The 12,779-nt window shown below is 55.6% G+C and overlaps 5 non-coding genes across 5 annotated transcripts; all 5 read left to right on the top strand.

Moving 5' to 3' along the window:
- Positions 1-1,283: 1,283 nt before the first annotated feature.
- Positions 1,284-1,376, top strand: LOC137778637 (small nucleolar RNA SNORD116). The gene has a single exon (XR_011076954.1). It is a non-coding gene; the product is annotated as a small nucleolar RNA SNORD116 (small nucleolar RNA).
- A 2,634-nt stretch (positions 1,377-4,010) lies between these two features.
- On the top strand, positions 4,011-4,103 carry LOC137750416 (small nucleolar RNA SNORD116). Its single transcript, XR_011070436.1, has one exon. It is a non-coding gene; the product is annotated as a small nucleolar RNA SNORD116 (small nucleolar RNA).
- Positions 4,104-6,738: 2,635 nt separating this feature from the next.
- Positions 6,739-6,831, top strand: LOC137750475 (small nucleolar RNA SNORD116). Its single transcript, XR_011070455.1, has one exon. It is a non-coding gene; the product is annotated as a small nucleolar RNA SNORD116 (small nucleolar RNA).
- Positions 6,832-9,466: 2,635 nt separating this feature from the next.
- On the top strand, positions 9,467-9,559 carry LOC137750880 (small nucleolar RNA SNORD116). The gene has a single exon (XR_011070633.1). It is a non-coding gene; the product is annotated as a small nucleolar RNA SNORD116 (small nucleolar RNA).
- Positions 9,560-12,193: 2,634 nt separating this feature from the next.
- Positions 12,194-12,286, top strand: LOC137751127 (small nucleolar RNA SNORD116). Its single transcript, XR_011070697.1, has one exon. It is a non-coding gene; the product is annotated as a small nucleolar RNA SNORD116 (small nucleolar RNA).
- Positions 12,287-12,779: the final 493 nt, after the last annotated feature.

Raw genomic sequence — 12,779 nt, forward strand, 5'->3', positions numbered from 1 at the left:
AGGGACGCGTCGCCCTGCTGGCTAGAGTAGGGCACGTTGGACGAGGCTGTTGAGCGTTTGAGCGGTTCCTTAGGGGTCAGGGCCGCGAACCTTGCAGGATGGGAGCTGCCTGGACATGGCCGGGAAGGTGGCCTAGTTTCCGCTTCCGGGTTCCAACATGGGTCATGGCTGCTGAAGCCCACTGCCTCCTGTGGTGGGCATTCCCACGGGTCAAAGGAAAGTGATTAGGCCTAGTTGGCAAGAAGTTGCACTTTGTTCGATGTTCTTTAGCCCCTTGAGTGGTTTCAGGCTGCATCTTGCCAGTAGAATGCTATAGGTCGGTGTCGGGTCACCCATGGGAGTTCCCTTGCTTCCGAAAGTGCTGGGAGTGACCCCAAGTGCACATCAGATGTGCTGGTAGCTGGCAGGTTCTCGAGTTGCACGTAGATGTCACACCCACGGCCGGGAGGCAGGTCTCGTCCAGTCTTTGTGCTCTGGTCAGAAGGCCTGGCTGTGGGAGAGCGGGAGTCTGTGGAGTATTTCAACAGCCCCTGGGGGTTAAAGTTTGCATGCGGCCTCTGGAAGCTCACAGGGGGCTTTCTCCTTTCAGTTGGGGGTCTAGACAGGGTGTTGTGTATAAACTATGGCGTTTACTGTTGGACGCCTCTTCACAGGGCTACAGGGACACACAGAGCCCAAGACGCGTAGTCAGCGGCACACAGAGAAACCGACAAGAGCGTCTGCGTACGCAGTCACAGTCACACGCATGAACACAGAAATACAGCCTCTCACACACCGGCCAATGTATGTGCCTAACTTCCTGCAGTCGTACTATCAGACATGCAGTCAATTCTCGGTAAGGGATAGAGGTCCTTGGGAAGCAGTTTCAGAGCTCAAGCCCAGGAAAATGTTTGCATGGATCATGTCCTCTGAGGTCACCAGTCCACTTCCCAGGTGCAGTTGCTGGGCAAGCCTCGCCGTCGGCAAAAACAAGAAGATCTTCGTGTGCTCTGATGACTGGAGGTGCTAAGAAGAACTGGAAAAAGTGAGGCGGGGCCATGTTCCCGAGCATGGTCGCGGATAACTCAGGATGGTAGGTATTCAACCACCCCAAGATGTGCCATTAGATATTAGGTTTTCCTGAGATGGGCCCAATGGCTGCAAGAGTGGCTTGATTGTTCGTCTTGTTGAATGGCCTGAGGGCTGTGGATTCTCCAGGCTTTTGCGGTACCCCAGGCTCATGACTCCCCTGCAGAGCCCGGCGCCCTGCCCGGTTGTGTTCTGCAGCATCCCAGCATGTGCTTGGATCGATGATGACACCCTTGTATGCATTCCTTTGAAACTCTGAACAAAATGGGTGAGAACACTCTACCGTATCCTTATCGAAACTGAGGTTCAGCACGTTTCCTCTCTCGGGTGTAGGGGACTGTTAGGAGTGAAGGCCAGTGTTCCCTGCTGACATGCACGCAGACAACCCCAAGGACTCCAGTATTGGAGGGGCTCCTGACTGAGGGTCGACCGTGTCTGCCCATAAGCTGGGTCATCTATGAATCCGCGGTCCCTGCTAATAGGCCATGAGGGAATGCAAGGGGGCAGGCTCTCCTGCTAGTCTTCAGAGTCGGAGTGTGTGCTGGTGTGGGCCCAGTGAGCTTTCAGCTTGGAGAAGTGTGTTTGACCAGGATCATGCTTTGCGCCTGCCGCTTGGGTGGTTGATTTTGGGAGCCAAAATGAGCAAGGTTCCCTGGTTGGAGCCTGGAGCCACAGGCCAGGCCTGTTGCCCTCTCTGTTGTCGTGTTTGGTGCGGTGAGGTTCTTGAGCGCCCGGTGGGGCTGGAGCTGTGGGCGGGGGTGGGATGGAGTTTGGTGATGGCGGAAGGGGGCTGATGGATTAGGCCTCGCTGCTGCCCCTGAAGCTGCCAGCACACTGTTGGCGCTAAGTGGATCATCGTGGAGTGGGGTGAGGATCGAGTGCTGCATTTAAGCCTGCGTAGTGGCTGCTGCCCTGGAGAGAAAGGTCAGGTATCATGAGGACAGGTCCTGTGTGATGTCGTGGGATGGGCTGTCATCATTGGGTTGCAGGCGCTGGCCTCAGCTTCCCAAGGATGTGTCTTGTACGTGATGGCCTGGCATCAGCTGCCTATGGTGGGGATGGCTTTGGCAGTTCATGAGGATGCAGTGAGGTAGGTTACCTGTGAAGAGTTGCAATCCCGTTTCCAGAGGAGTGACTCCCCACGGGTGTCTTGCGGGACATAGAGAAGATGGACATGCTGAGGCATCTGTGCGGGCCTTCTTGGGGGTAGTTCAGTTATGCAAACAAGCCCTTTGGTCGCTCTTTTCCCTCTTTTGGGAATGTGCAAAGCGATAGTGTTTCTGCCGGAGGGCATGACGCGGCCGGCCCGTGTGGCATGCAGGCCTTTCGAATAGCCAGAGCTTTATCCAGAGCAGTCCGATGGCGGGGCAGAGAAGGGGGCACTGTTGCCATCCCTGGTGCGCTGCCAAGGCCAGCCACTCTTCCCTTTCAGGCTTCCAAGTCCCCTCACATGGCAGAGGTCTTCCGTGGCAAGTCTGTCTGTGGTCCTCGGGGACCATGCCTTTGATCACTCTGAGTTCCTCAGTGGTGTCACTGTGGCAGTGGAGAATTTCCAGGATGCATCAGGTGGGATCACAATCTTCAAAGCAGACAGGCTTGCCGTCTGTCTTCCCTGGTGTTCAGTGTTCCCGTGTTCGGAAGATGTCTGTGGCTTCCAGTAGGGACGCGTCGCCCTGCTGGCTAGAGTAGGGCACGTTGGACGAGGCTGTTGAGCGTTTGAGCGGTTCCTTAGGGGTCAGGGCCGCGAACCTTGCAGGATGGGAGCTGCCTGGACATGGCCGGGAAGGTGGCCTAGTTTCCGCTTCCGGGTTCCAACATGGGTCATGGCTGCTGAAGCCCACTGCCTCCTGTGGTGGGCATTCCCACGGGTCAAAGGAAAGTGATTAGGCCTAGTTGGCAAGAAGTTGCACTTTGTTCGATGTTCTTTAGCCCCTTGAGTGGTTTCAGGCTGCATCTTGCCAGTAGAATGCTATAGGTCGGTGTCGGGTCACCCATGGGAGTTCCCTTGCTTCTGAAAGTGCTGGGAGTGACCCCAAGTGCACATCAGATGTGCTGGTAGCTGGCAGGTTCTCGAGTTGCACGTAGATGTCACACCCACGGCCGGGAGGCAGGTCTCGTCCAGTCTTTGTGCTCTGGTCAGAAGGCCTGGCTGTGGGAGAGCGGGAGTCTGTGGAGTATTTCAACAGCCCCTGGGGGTTAAAGTTTGCATGCGGCCTCTGGAAGCTCACAGGGGGCTTTCTCCTTTCAGTTGGGGGTCTAGACAGGGTGTTGTGTATAAACTATGGCGTTTACTGTTGGACGCCTCTTCACAGGGCTACAGGGACACACAGAGCCCAAGACGCGTAGTCAGCGGCACACAGAGAAACCCACAAGAGCGTCTGCGTACGCAGTCACAGTCACACGCATGAACACAGAAATACAGCCTCTCACACACCGGCCAATGTATGTGCCTAACTTCCTGCAGTCGTACTATCAGACATGCAGTCAATTCTCGGTAAGGGATAGAGGTCCTTGGGAAGCAGTTTCCGAGCTCAAGCCCAGGAAAATGTTTGCATGGATCATGTCCTCTGAGGTCACCAGTCCACTTCCCAGGTGCAGTTGCTGGGCAAGCCTCGCCGTCGGCAAAAACAAGAAGATCTTCGTGTGCTCTGATGACTGGAGGTGCTAAGAAGAACTGGAAAAAGTGAGGCGGGGCCATGTTCCCGAGCATGGTCGCGGATAACTCAGGATGGTAGGTATTCAACCACCCCAAGATGTGCCATTAGATATTAGGTTTTCCTGAGATGGGCCCAATGGCTGCAAGAGTGGCTTGATTGTTCGTCTTGTTGAATGGCCTGAGGGCTGTGGATTCTACAGGCTTTTGCGGTACCCCAGGCTCATGACTCCCCTGCAGAGCCCGGCGCCCTGCCCGGTTGTGTTCTGCAGCATCCCAGCATGTGCTTGGATTGATGATGACACCCTTGTATGCATTCCTTTGAAACTCTGAACAAAATGGGTGAGAACACTCTACCGTATCCTTATCGAAACTGAGGTTCAGCACGTTTCCTCTCTCGGGTGTAGGGGACTGTTAGGAGTGAAGGCCAGTGTTCCCTGCTGACATGCACGCAGACAACCCCAAGGACTCCAGTATTGGAGGGGCTCCTGACTGAGGGTCGACTGTGTCTGCCCATAAGCTGGGTCATCTATGAATCCGCGGTCCCTGCTAAAAGGCCGTGAGGGAATGCAAGGGGGCGGGCTCTCCTGCTAGTCTTCAGAGTCGGAGTGTGTGCTGGTGTGGTCCCAGTGAGCTTTCAGCTTGGAGAAGTGTGTTTTGACCAGGATCACGCTTTGTGCATGCCGCTTCGGTGGTTGATTTTGGGAGCCAAAATGAGCAAGTTTCCCTGGTTGGAGCCTGGAGCCTCAGGCCAGGCCTGTGGCCCTCTGTGTTGTCGTGTTTGGTGCGGTGAGGTTCTTGAGTGCCCGGTGGGGCTGGAGCAGTGGGCGGGGGTGGGATGGAGTTTGGTGATGGCGGAAGGGGGCTGATGGATTAGGCCTCGCTGCTGCCCCTGAAGCTGCCAGCACACTGTTGGTGCTAAGTGGATCATCGTGGAGTGGGGTGAGGATCGAGTGCTGCATTTAAGCCTGCGTAGGGTCTGCTGCCCTGGAGAGAAATGTAAGATATGATGAGGACAGGTCCTGTGTGATGTCGTGGGATGGGCTTTCATCATTAGGTTGCAGGCGCTGGCCTCGGCTTCCCAAGGATGTGTCTTGTTCGTGATGGCCTGGCATCAGCTGCCTATGGTGGGGATGGCTTTGGCATTTCATGAGGATGCAGTGAGGTAGGTTACCTGTGAAGAGTTGCAATCCCGTTTCCAGAGGAGTGACTCCCCACGGGTGTCTTGCGGGATATAGAGAAGATGGACATGCTGAGCCATCTGTGCGGGCCTTCTTGGGGGTAGGTGAGTTATGCAAACAAGCCCTTTGGTCGCTCTTTTCCCACATTTGGGAATGTGCAAAGCGATAGTGTTTCTGCCGGAGGGTATTACGCGGCCGGCCCGTGTGGCATGCAGGGCTTTCGAATAGCCAGAGCTTTATCCAGAACAGTCCGTTGGCGGGCCAGAGAAGGGGCCCCTGTTGCCATCCCTGGTGCGCTGCCAATGCCAGCCACTCTTCCCTTTCAGGCTTCCAAGTCCCCTCACATGGCAGAGGTCTTCCGTTGCAAGTCTGTCTGTGGTCCTCGGGGACCATGCCTTTGATCACTCTGAGTTCCTCAGTGGTGTGACTGTGGCAGTGGAGAATTTCCAGGATGCATCAGGTGGGATCAGCATCTTCAAAGCAGACAGGCTTGCGGTCTGTCTTCCCTGGTGTTCAGTGTTCCCGTGTTCAGAAGATGTCTGTGGCTTCCAGTAGGGACGCGTCGCCCTGCTGGCTGGAGTAGGGCACGTTGGACGAGGCTGTTAGGCGTTTCAGCGGTTCCTTAGGGGTCAGGGCCGCGAACCTTGCAGGATGGGAGCTGCCTGAGACATGGCCGGGAAGGTGGCCTAGTTTCCGCTGTGGGGTTCCAATATGGGTCATGGTTGCTGAAGCCCACTGCCTCCTGTGGTGGGCATTCCCACGGGTCAAAGGAAAGTGATTAGGCCTAGTTGGCAAGAAGTTGCACTTTGTTCGATGTTCTTTAGCCCATTTAGTGGTTTCAGGCTGCATCTTGCCAGTAGAATGCTGTAGGTCGGTGTCGGGTCACCCATGGGAGTTCCCTTGCTTCCGAAAGTGCTGCGAGTGACCCCAAGTGCACATCAGATGTGCTGGTAGCTGGCAGGTTCTCGAGTTGCACGTAGATGTCACACCCACGGCCGGGAGGCAGGTCTCGTCCAGTCTTTGTGCTCTGGTCAGAAGGCGTGGCTGTGGGAGAGCGGGAGTCCCTGGAGTATTTCAACAGCCCCTGGGGGTTAAGTTTGCATGCGGCCTCTGGAAGCTGACAGGGGGCTTTCTCCTTTCAGTTGGGGGTCTAGACAGGGTGTTGTGTATAAGCTATGGCGTTTACTGTTGGACGCCTCTTCACAGGGCTACAGGGACACACAGAGACCAAGAGGCGTAGTCAGCGGCACACAGAGAAACCCAAAAGAGCGTCTGCGTACGCAGTCACAGTCACACGCGTGAACACAGAAATACAGCCTCTCACACACCGGCCAATGTATGTGCCTAACTTCCTGCAGTCGTACTATCAGACATGCTGTCAATTCTCGGTAAGGGATAGAGGTCCTTGGGAAGCAGTTTCAGAGCTCAAGCCCAGGTAAATGATTGTATGGATCATGTCCTTTGAGGACACCAGTCCACTTCCCAGGTGCAGTTGCTGGGCAAGCCTCGCCGTCGGCAAAAACAAGAAGATCTTCGTGTGCTCTGATGACTGGAGGTGCTAAGAAGAACTGGAAAAAGTGAGGCGGGTCCATGTTCCCGAGCATGGTCGCGGATAACTCAGGATGGTAGGTATTCAACCACCCCAAGATGTGCCATTAGATATTAGGTTTTCCTGAGATGGGCCCAATGGCTGCAAGAGTGGCTTGATTGTTCGTCTTGTTGAGTGGCCTGAGGGCTGTGGATTCTCCAGGCTTTTGCGGTACCCCAGGCTCATGGCTCCCCTGCAGAGCCCAGCGCAGTGCCCGGTTGTGTTCTGCAGCATCCCAGCATGTGCTTGGATCGATGATGGCACCCTTGTATGCATTCCTTTGAAACTCTGAACAAAATGGGTGAGAACACTCTACCGTATCCTTATCGAAACTGAGGTTCAGCACGTTTCCTCTCTCGGGTGTAGGGGACTGTTAGGAGTGAAGGCCAGTGTTCCCTGCTGAAATGCACGCAAACACCCCCAAGGACTCCAGTATTGGAGGGGCTCCTGACTGAGGGTCGACCGTGTCTGCCCATAAGCTGGGTCATCTATGAATCCGCGGTCCCTGCTAAAAGGCCGTGAGGGAATGCAAGGGGGCAGGCTCTCCTGCTAGTCTTCAGAGTCGGAGTGTTTGCTGGTGTGGGCCCAGTGAGCTTTCAACTTGGTGAAGTGTGTTTGAACAGGATCATGCTTTGCGCCTGCCGCTTGGGTTGTTGATTTTGGGAGCCAAAATGAGCAAGGTTCCCTGGTTGGAGCCTGGAGCCACAGGCCAGGCCTGTGGCCCTCTCTGTTGTCGTGTTTGGTGCGGTGAGGTTCTTGAGTGCCCGGTGGGGCTGGAGCTGTGGGCGGGGGTGGGATGGAGTTTGGTGATGGCGGAAGGGGGCTGATGGATTAGGCCTCGCTTCTGCCCCTGAAGCTGCCAGTACACTGTTGGCGCTAAGTGGATCATCGTGGAGTGGGGTGAGGATCGAGTGCTGCATTTAAGCCTGCGTAGTGCCTGCTGCCCTGGAGAGAAAGGTCAGGTATCATGAGGACAGGTCCTGTGTGATGTCGTGGGATGGGCTGTCATCATTGGGTTGCAGGCGCTGGCCTCAGCTTCCCAAGGATGTGTCTTGTACGTGATGGCCTGGCATCAGCTGCCTATGGTGGGGATGGCTTTGGCAGTTCATGAGGATGCAGTGAGGTAGGTTACCTGTGAAGAGTTGCAATCCCGTTTCCAGAGGAGTGACTCCCCACGGGTGTCTTGCGGGACATAGAGAAGATGGACATGCTGAGGCATCTGTGCGGGCCTTCTTGGGGGTAGGTGAGTTATGCAAACAAGCCCTTTGGTCGCTCTTTTCCCACTTTTGGGAATGTGCAAAGCGATAGTGTTTCTGCCGGAGGGCATGACGCGGCCAGCCCGTGGGGCCTGCAGGGCTTTCGAATAGCCAGAGCTTTATCCAGAGCAGTCCATTGGCGGGGCCTATAAGGGGGCACTGTTGCCATCCCTGGTGCGCTGCCAAGGCCAGCCACTCTTCCCGTTCAGGCTTCCATGTCCCCTCACATGGCAGAGGTCTTCCGTGGCAAGTCTGTCTGTGGTCCTCGGGGACCATGCCTTTGATCACTCTGAGTTCCTCAGTGGTGTGACTGTGGCAGTGGAGAATTTCCAGGATGCATCAGGTGGGATCAGAATCTTCAAAGCAGACAGGCTTGCCGTCTGTCTTCCCTGGTATTCAGTGTTCTCGTGTTCGGAAGATGTCTGTGGCTTCCAGTAGGGAAGCGTCGCCCTGCTTGCTGAAGTAGGGCACGTTGGACGAGGCTGTTGAGCGTTTGAGCGGTTCCTTAGGGGTCAGGGCCGCGAACCTTCCAGGATGGGAGCTGCCTGAGACATGGCCGCGAAGGTGGCCTAGTTTCCGCTGCGGGGTTCCAACATGGGTCATGGCTGCTGAAGCCCACTGCCTCCTGTGGTGGGCATTCCCACGGGTCAAAGGAAAGTGATTAGGCCTAGTTGGCAAGAAGTTGCACTTTGTTCGATGTTCTTTTGCCCCTTGAGTGTTTTCAGGGTGCATCTTGCCAGTAGAATGCTGTAGGTCGGTGTCGGGTCACCCATGGGAGTTCCCTTGCTTCCGAAAGTGCTGGGAGTGACCCCAAGTGCACATCAGATGTGCTGGTAGCTGGCAGGTTCTGGAGTTGCACGTAGATGTCACACCAACGGCCGGGAGGCAGGTCTCGTCCAGTCTTTGTGCTCTGGTCAGAAGGCGTGGCTGTGGGAGAGCGGGAGTCCGTGGAGTATTTCAACAGCCCCTGGGGGTTAAAGTTTGCATGCGGCCTCGGGAAGCTGACAGGGGGCTTTCTCCTTTCAGTTGGGGGTCTAGACAGGGTGTTGTGTATAAACTATGGCCTTTACTGTTGGACGCCTCTTCACAGGGCTACAGGGACACACAGAGCCCAAGACGCGTAGTCAGCGGCACACAGAGAAACCGACAAGAGCGTCTGCGTACGCAGGCACAGTCACACGCATGAACACAGAAATACAGCCTCTCACACACCGGCCAATGTATGTGCCTAACTTCCTGCAGTCGTACTATCAGACATGCAGTCAATTCTCGGTAAGGGATAGAGGTCCTTGGGAAGCAGTTTCAGAGCTCAAGCCCAGGAAAATGTTTGCATGGATCATGTCCTCTGAGGTCACCAGTCCACTTCCCAGGTGCAGTTGCTGGGCAAGCCTCGCCGTCGGCAAAAATAAGAAGATCTTCGTGTGCTCTGATGACTGGAGGTGCTAAGAAGAACTGGAAAAAGTGAGGCGGGGCCATGATCCCGAGCATGGTCGCGGATAACTCAGGATGGTAGGTATTCAACCACCCGAAGATGTGCCATTAGATATTAGGTTTTCCTGAGATGGGCCCAATGGCTGCAAGAGTGGCTTGATGGTTCGTCTTGTTGAGTGGCCTGAGGGCTGTGGATTCTCCAGACTTTTGGGGTATCCCAGGCTCATGACTCCCCTGCAGAGCCCGGCGCCCTGCCCGGTTGTGTTCTGCAGCATCCCAGCATGTGCTTGGATCGATGATGACACCCTTGTATGCATTCCTTTGAAACTCTGAACAAAATGGGTGAGGAAACTCTACCGTATCCTTATCGAAACTGAGGTTCAGCACGTTTCCTCTCTCGGGTGTAGGGGACTGTTAGGAGTGAAGGCCAGTGTCCCTTGCCGACATTCACGCAAACACCACCAAGGACTCCAGTATTGGAGGGGCTCCTGACTGAGGGTCGACCGTGTCTGCCCATAAGCTGGGTCATCTATGAATCCACGGTTCCTGCTAAAAGGCCGTGAGGGAATGCAAGGGGGCAGGCTCTCCTGCTAGTCTTCAGAGTCGGAGTGTTTGCTGGTGTGGGCCCAGTGAGCTTTCAGCTTGGAGAAGTGTGTTTGACCAGGATCATGCTTTGCGCCTGCCGCTTGGGTTGTTGATTTTGGGAGCCAAAATGAGCAAGGTTCCCTGGTTGGAGCCTGGAGCCACAGGCCAGGCCTGTGGCCCTCTCTGTTGTCGTGTTTGGTGCGGTGAGGTTCTTGAGTGCCCGGTGGGGCTGGAGCTGTGGGCGGGTGTGGGATGGAGTTTGGTGATTGTGGAAGGGGGCTGATGGATTAGGCCTCGCTGCTGCCCCTGAAGCTGCCAGCACACTGTTGGCGCTAAGTGGATCATCGTGGAGTGGGGTGAGGATCGAGTGCTGCATTTAAGCCTGCGTAGTGGCTGCTGCCCTGGAGAGAAAGGTCAGGTATCATGAGGACAGGTCCTGTGTGATGTCGTGGGATGGGCTGTCATCATTGGGTTGCAGGCGCTGGCCTCAGCTTCCCAAGGATGTGTCATGTACGTGATGGCCTGGCATCAGCTGCCTATGGTGGGGATGGCTTTGGCAGTTCATGAGGATGCAGTGAGGTAGGTTACCTGTGAAGAGTTGCAATCCCGTTTCCAGAGGAGTGACTCCCCACGGGTGTCTTGCGGGACATAGAGAAGATGGACATGCTGAGGCATCTGTGCGGGCCTTCTTGGGGGTAGTTCAGTTATGCAAACAAGCCCTTTGGTCGCTCTTTTCCCTCTTTTGGGAATGTGCAAAGCGATAGTGTTTCTGCCGGAGGGCATGACGCGGCCGGCCCGTGTGGCATGCAGGCCTTTCGAATAGCCAGAGCTTTATCCAGAGCAGTCCGATGGCGGGGCAGAGAAGGGGGCACTGTTGCCATCCCTGGTGCGCTGCCAAGGCCAGCCACTCTTCCCTTTCAGGCTTCCAAGTCCCCTCACATGGCAGAGGTCTTCCGTGGCAAGTCTGTCTGTGGTCCTCGGGGACCATGCCTTTGATCACTCTGAGTTCCTCAGTGGTGTCACTGTGGCAGTGGAGAATTTCCAGGATGCATCAGGTGGGATCACAATCTTCAAAGCAGACAGGCTTGCCGTCTGTCTTCCCTGGTGTTCAGTGTTCCCGTGTTCGGAAGATGTCTGTGGCTTCCAGTAGGGACGCGTCGCCCTGCTGGCTAGAGTAGGGCACGTTGGACGAGGCTGTTGAGCGTTTGAGCGGTTCCTTAGGGGTCAGGGCCGCGAACCTTGCAGGATGGGAGCTGCCTGGACATGGCCGGGAAGGTGGCCTAGTTTCCGCTTCCGGGTTCCAACATGGGTCATGGCTGCTGAAGCCCACTGCCTCCTGTGGTGGGCATTCCCACGGGTCAAAGGAAAGTGATTAGGCCTAGTTGGCAAGAAGTTGCACTTTGTTCGATGTTCTTTAGCCCCTTGAGTGGTTTCAGGCTGCATCTTGCCAGTAGAATGCTATAGGTCGGTGTCGGGTCACCCATGGGAGTTCCCTTGCTTCCGAAAGTGCTGGGAGTGACCCCAAGTGCACATCAGATGTGCTGGTAGCTGGCAGGTTCTCGAGTTGCACGTAGATGTCACACCCACGGCCGGGAGGCAGGTCTCGTCCAGTCTTTGTGCTCTGGTCAGAAGGCCTGGCTGTGGGAGAGCGGGAGTCCGTGGAGTATTTCAACAGCCCCTGGGGGTTAAAGTTTGCATGCGGCCTCGGGAAGCTGACAGGGGGCTTTCTCCTTTCAGTTGGGGGTCTAGACAGGGTGTTGTGTATAAACTATGGCGTTTACAGTTGGACGCCTCTTCACAGGGCTACAGGGACACACAGAGCCCAAGACGCGTAGTCAGCGGCACACAGAGAAACCGACAAGAGCGTCTGCGTACGCAGTCACAGTCACACGCATGAACACAGAAATACAGCCTCTCACACACCGGCCAATGTATGTGCCTAACTTCCTGCAGTCGTACTATCAGACATGCAGTCAATTCTCGGTAAGGGATAGAGGTCCTTGGGAAGCAGTTTCAGAGCTCAAGCCCAGGAAAATGTTTGCATGGATCATGTCCTCTGAGGTCACCAGTCCACTTCCCAGGTGCAGTTGCTGGACAAGCCTCGCCGTCGGCAAAAACAAGAAGATCTTCGTGTGCTCTGATGACTGGAGGTGCTAAGAAGAACTGGAAAAAGTGAGGCGGGGCCATGATCCCGAGCATGGTCGCGGATAACTCAGGATGGTAGGTATTCAACCACCCGAAGATGTGCCATTAGATATTAGGTTTTCCTGAGATGGGCCCAATGGCTGCAAGAGTGGCTTGATGGTTCGTCTTGTTGAGTGGCCTGAGGGCTGTGGATTCTCCAGACTTTTGTGATACCCCAGGCTCATGACTCCCCTGCAGAGCCCAGCGCCCTGCCCGGTTGTGTTCTGCAGCATCCCAGCATGTGCTTGGATCGATGATGACACCCTTGTATGCATTCCTTTGAAACTCTGAACAAAATGGGTGAGGAAAATCTACCGTATCCTTATCGAAACTGAGGTTCAGCACGTTTCCTCTCTCGGGTGTAGGGGACTGTTAGGAGTGAAGGCCAGTGTCCCTTGCCGACATGCACGCAAACACCACCAAGGACTCCAGTATTGGAGGGGCTCCTGACTGAGGGTCGACCGTGTCTGCCCATAAGCTGGGTCATCTATGAATCTGCGGTTCCTGCTAAAAGGCCGTGAGGGAATGCAAGGGGGCAGGCTCTCCTGCTTGTCTTCAGAGTCGGAGTGTTTGCTGGTGTGGGCCCAGTGAGCTTTCAGCTTGGAGAAGTGTGTTTGACCAGGATCATGCTTTGCGCCTGCCGCTTGGGTTGTTGATTTTGGGAGCCAAAATGAGCAAGGTTCCCTGGTTGGAGCCTGGAGCCACAGGCCAGGCCTGTGGCCCTCTCTGTTGTCGTGTTTGGTGCGGTGAGGTTCTTGAGTGCCCGGTGGGGCTGGAGCTGTGGGCGGGGGTGGGATGGAGTTTGGTGATTGTGGAAGGGGGCTGATGGATTA

The sequence above is a fragment of the Eschrichtius robustus genome, chromosome 1 (genome assembly GCF_028021215.1).
Source record: "Eschrichtius robustus isolate mEscRob2 chromosome 1, mEscRob2.pri, whole genome shotgun sequence".
Classification (NCBI taxonomy): domain Eukaryota; kingdom Metazoa; phylum Chordata; class Mammalia; order Artiodactyla; family Eschrichtiidae; genus Eschrichtius; species Eschrichtius robustus.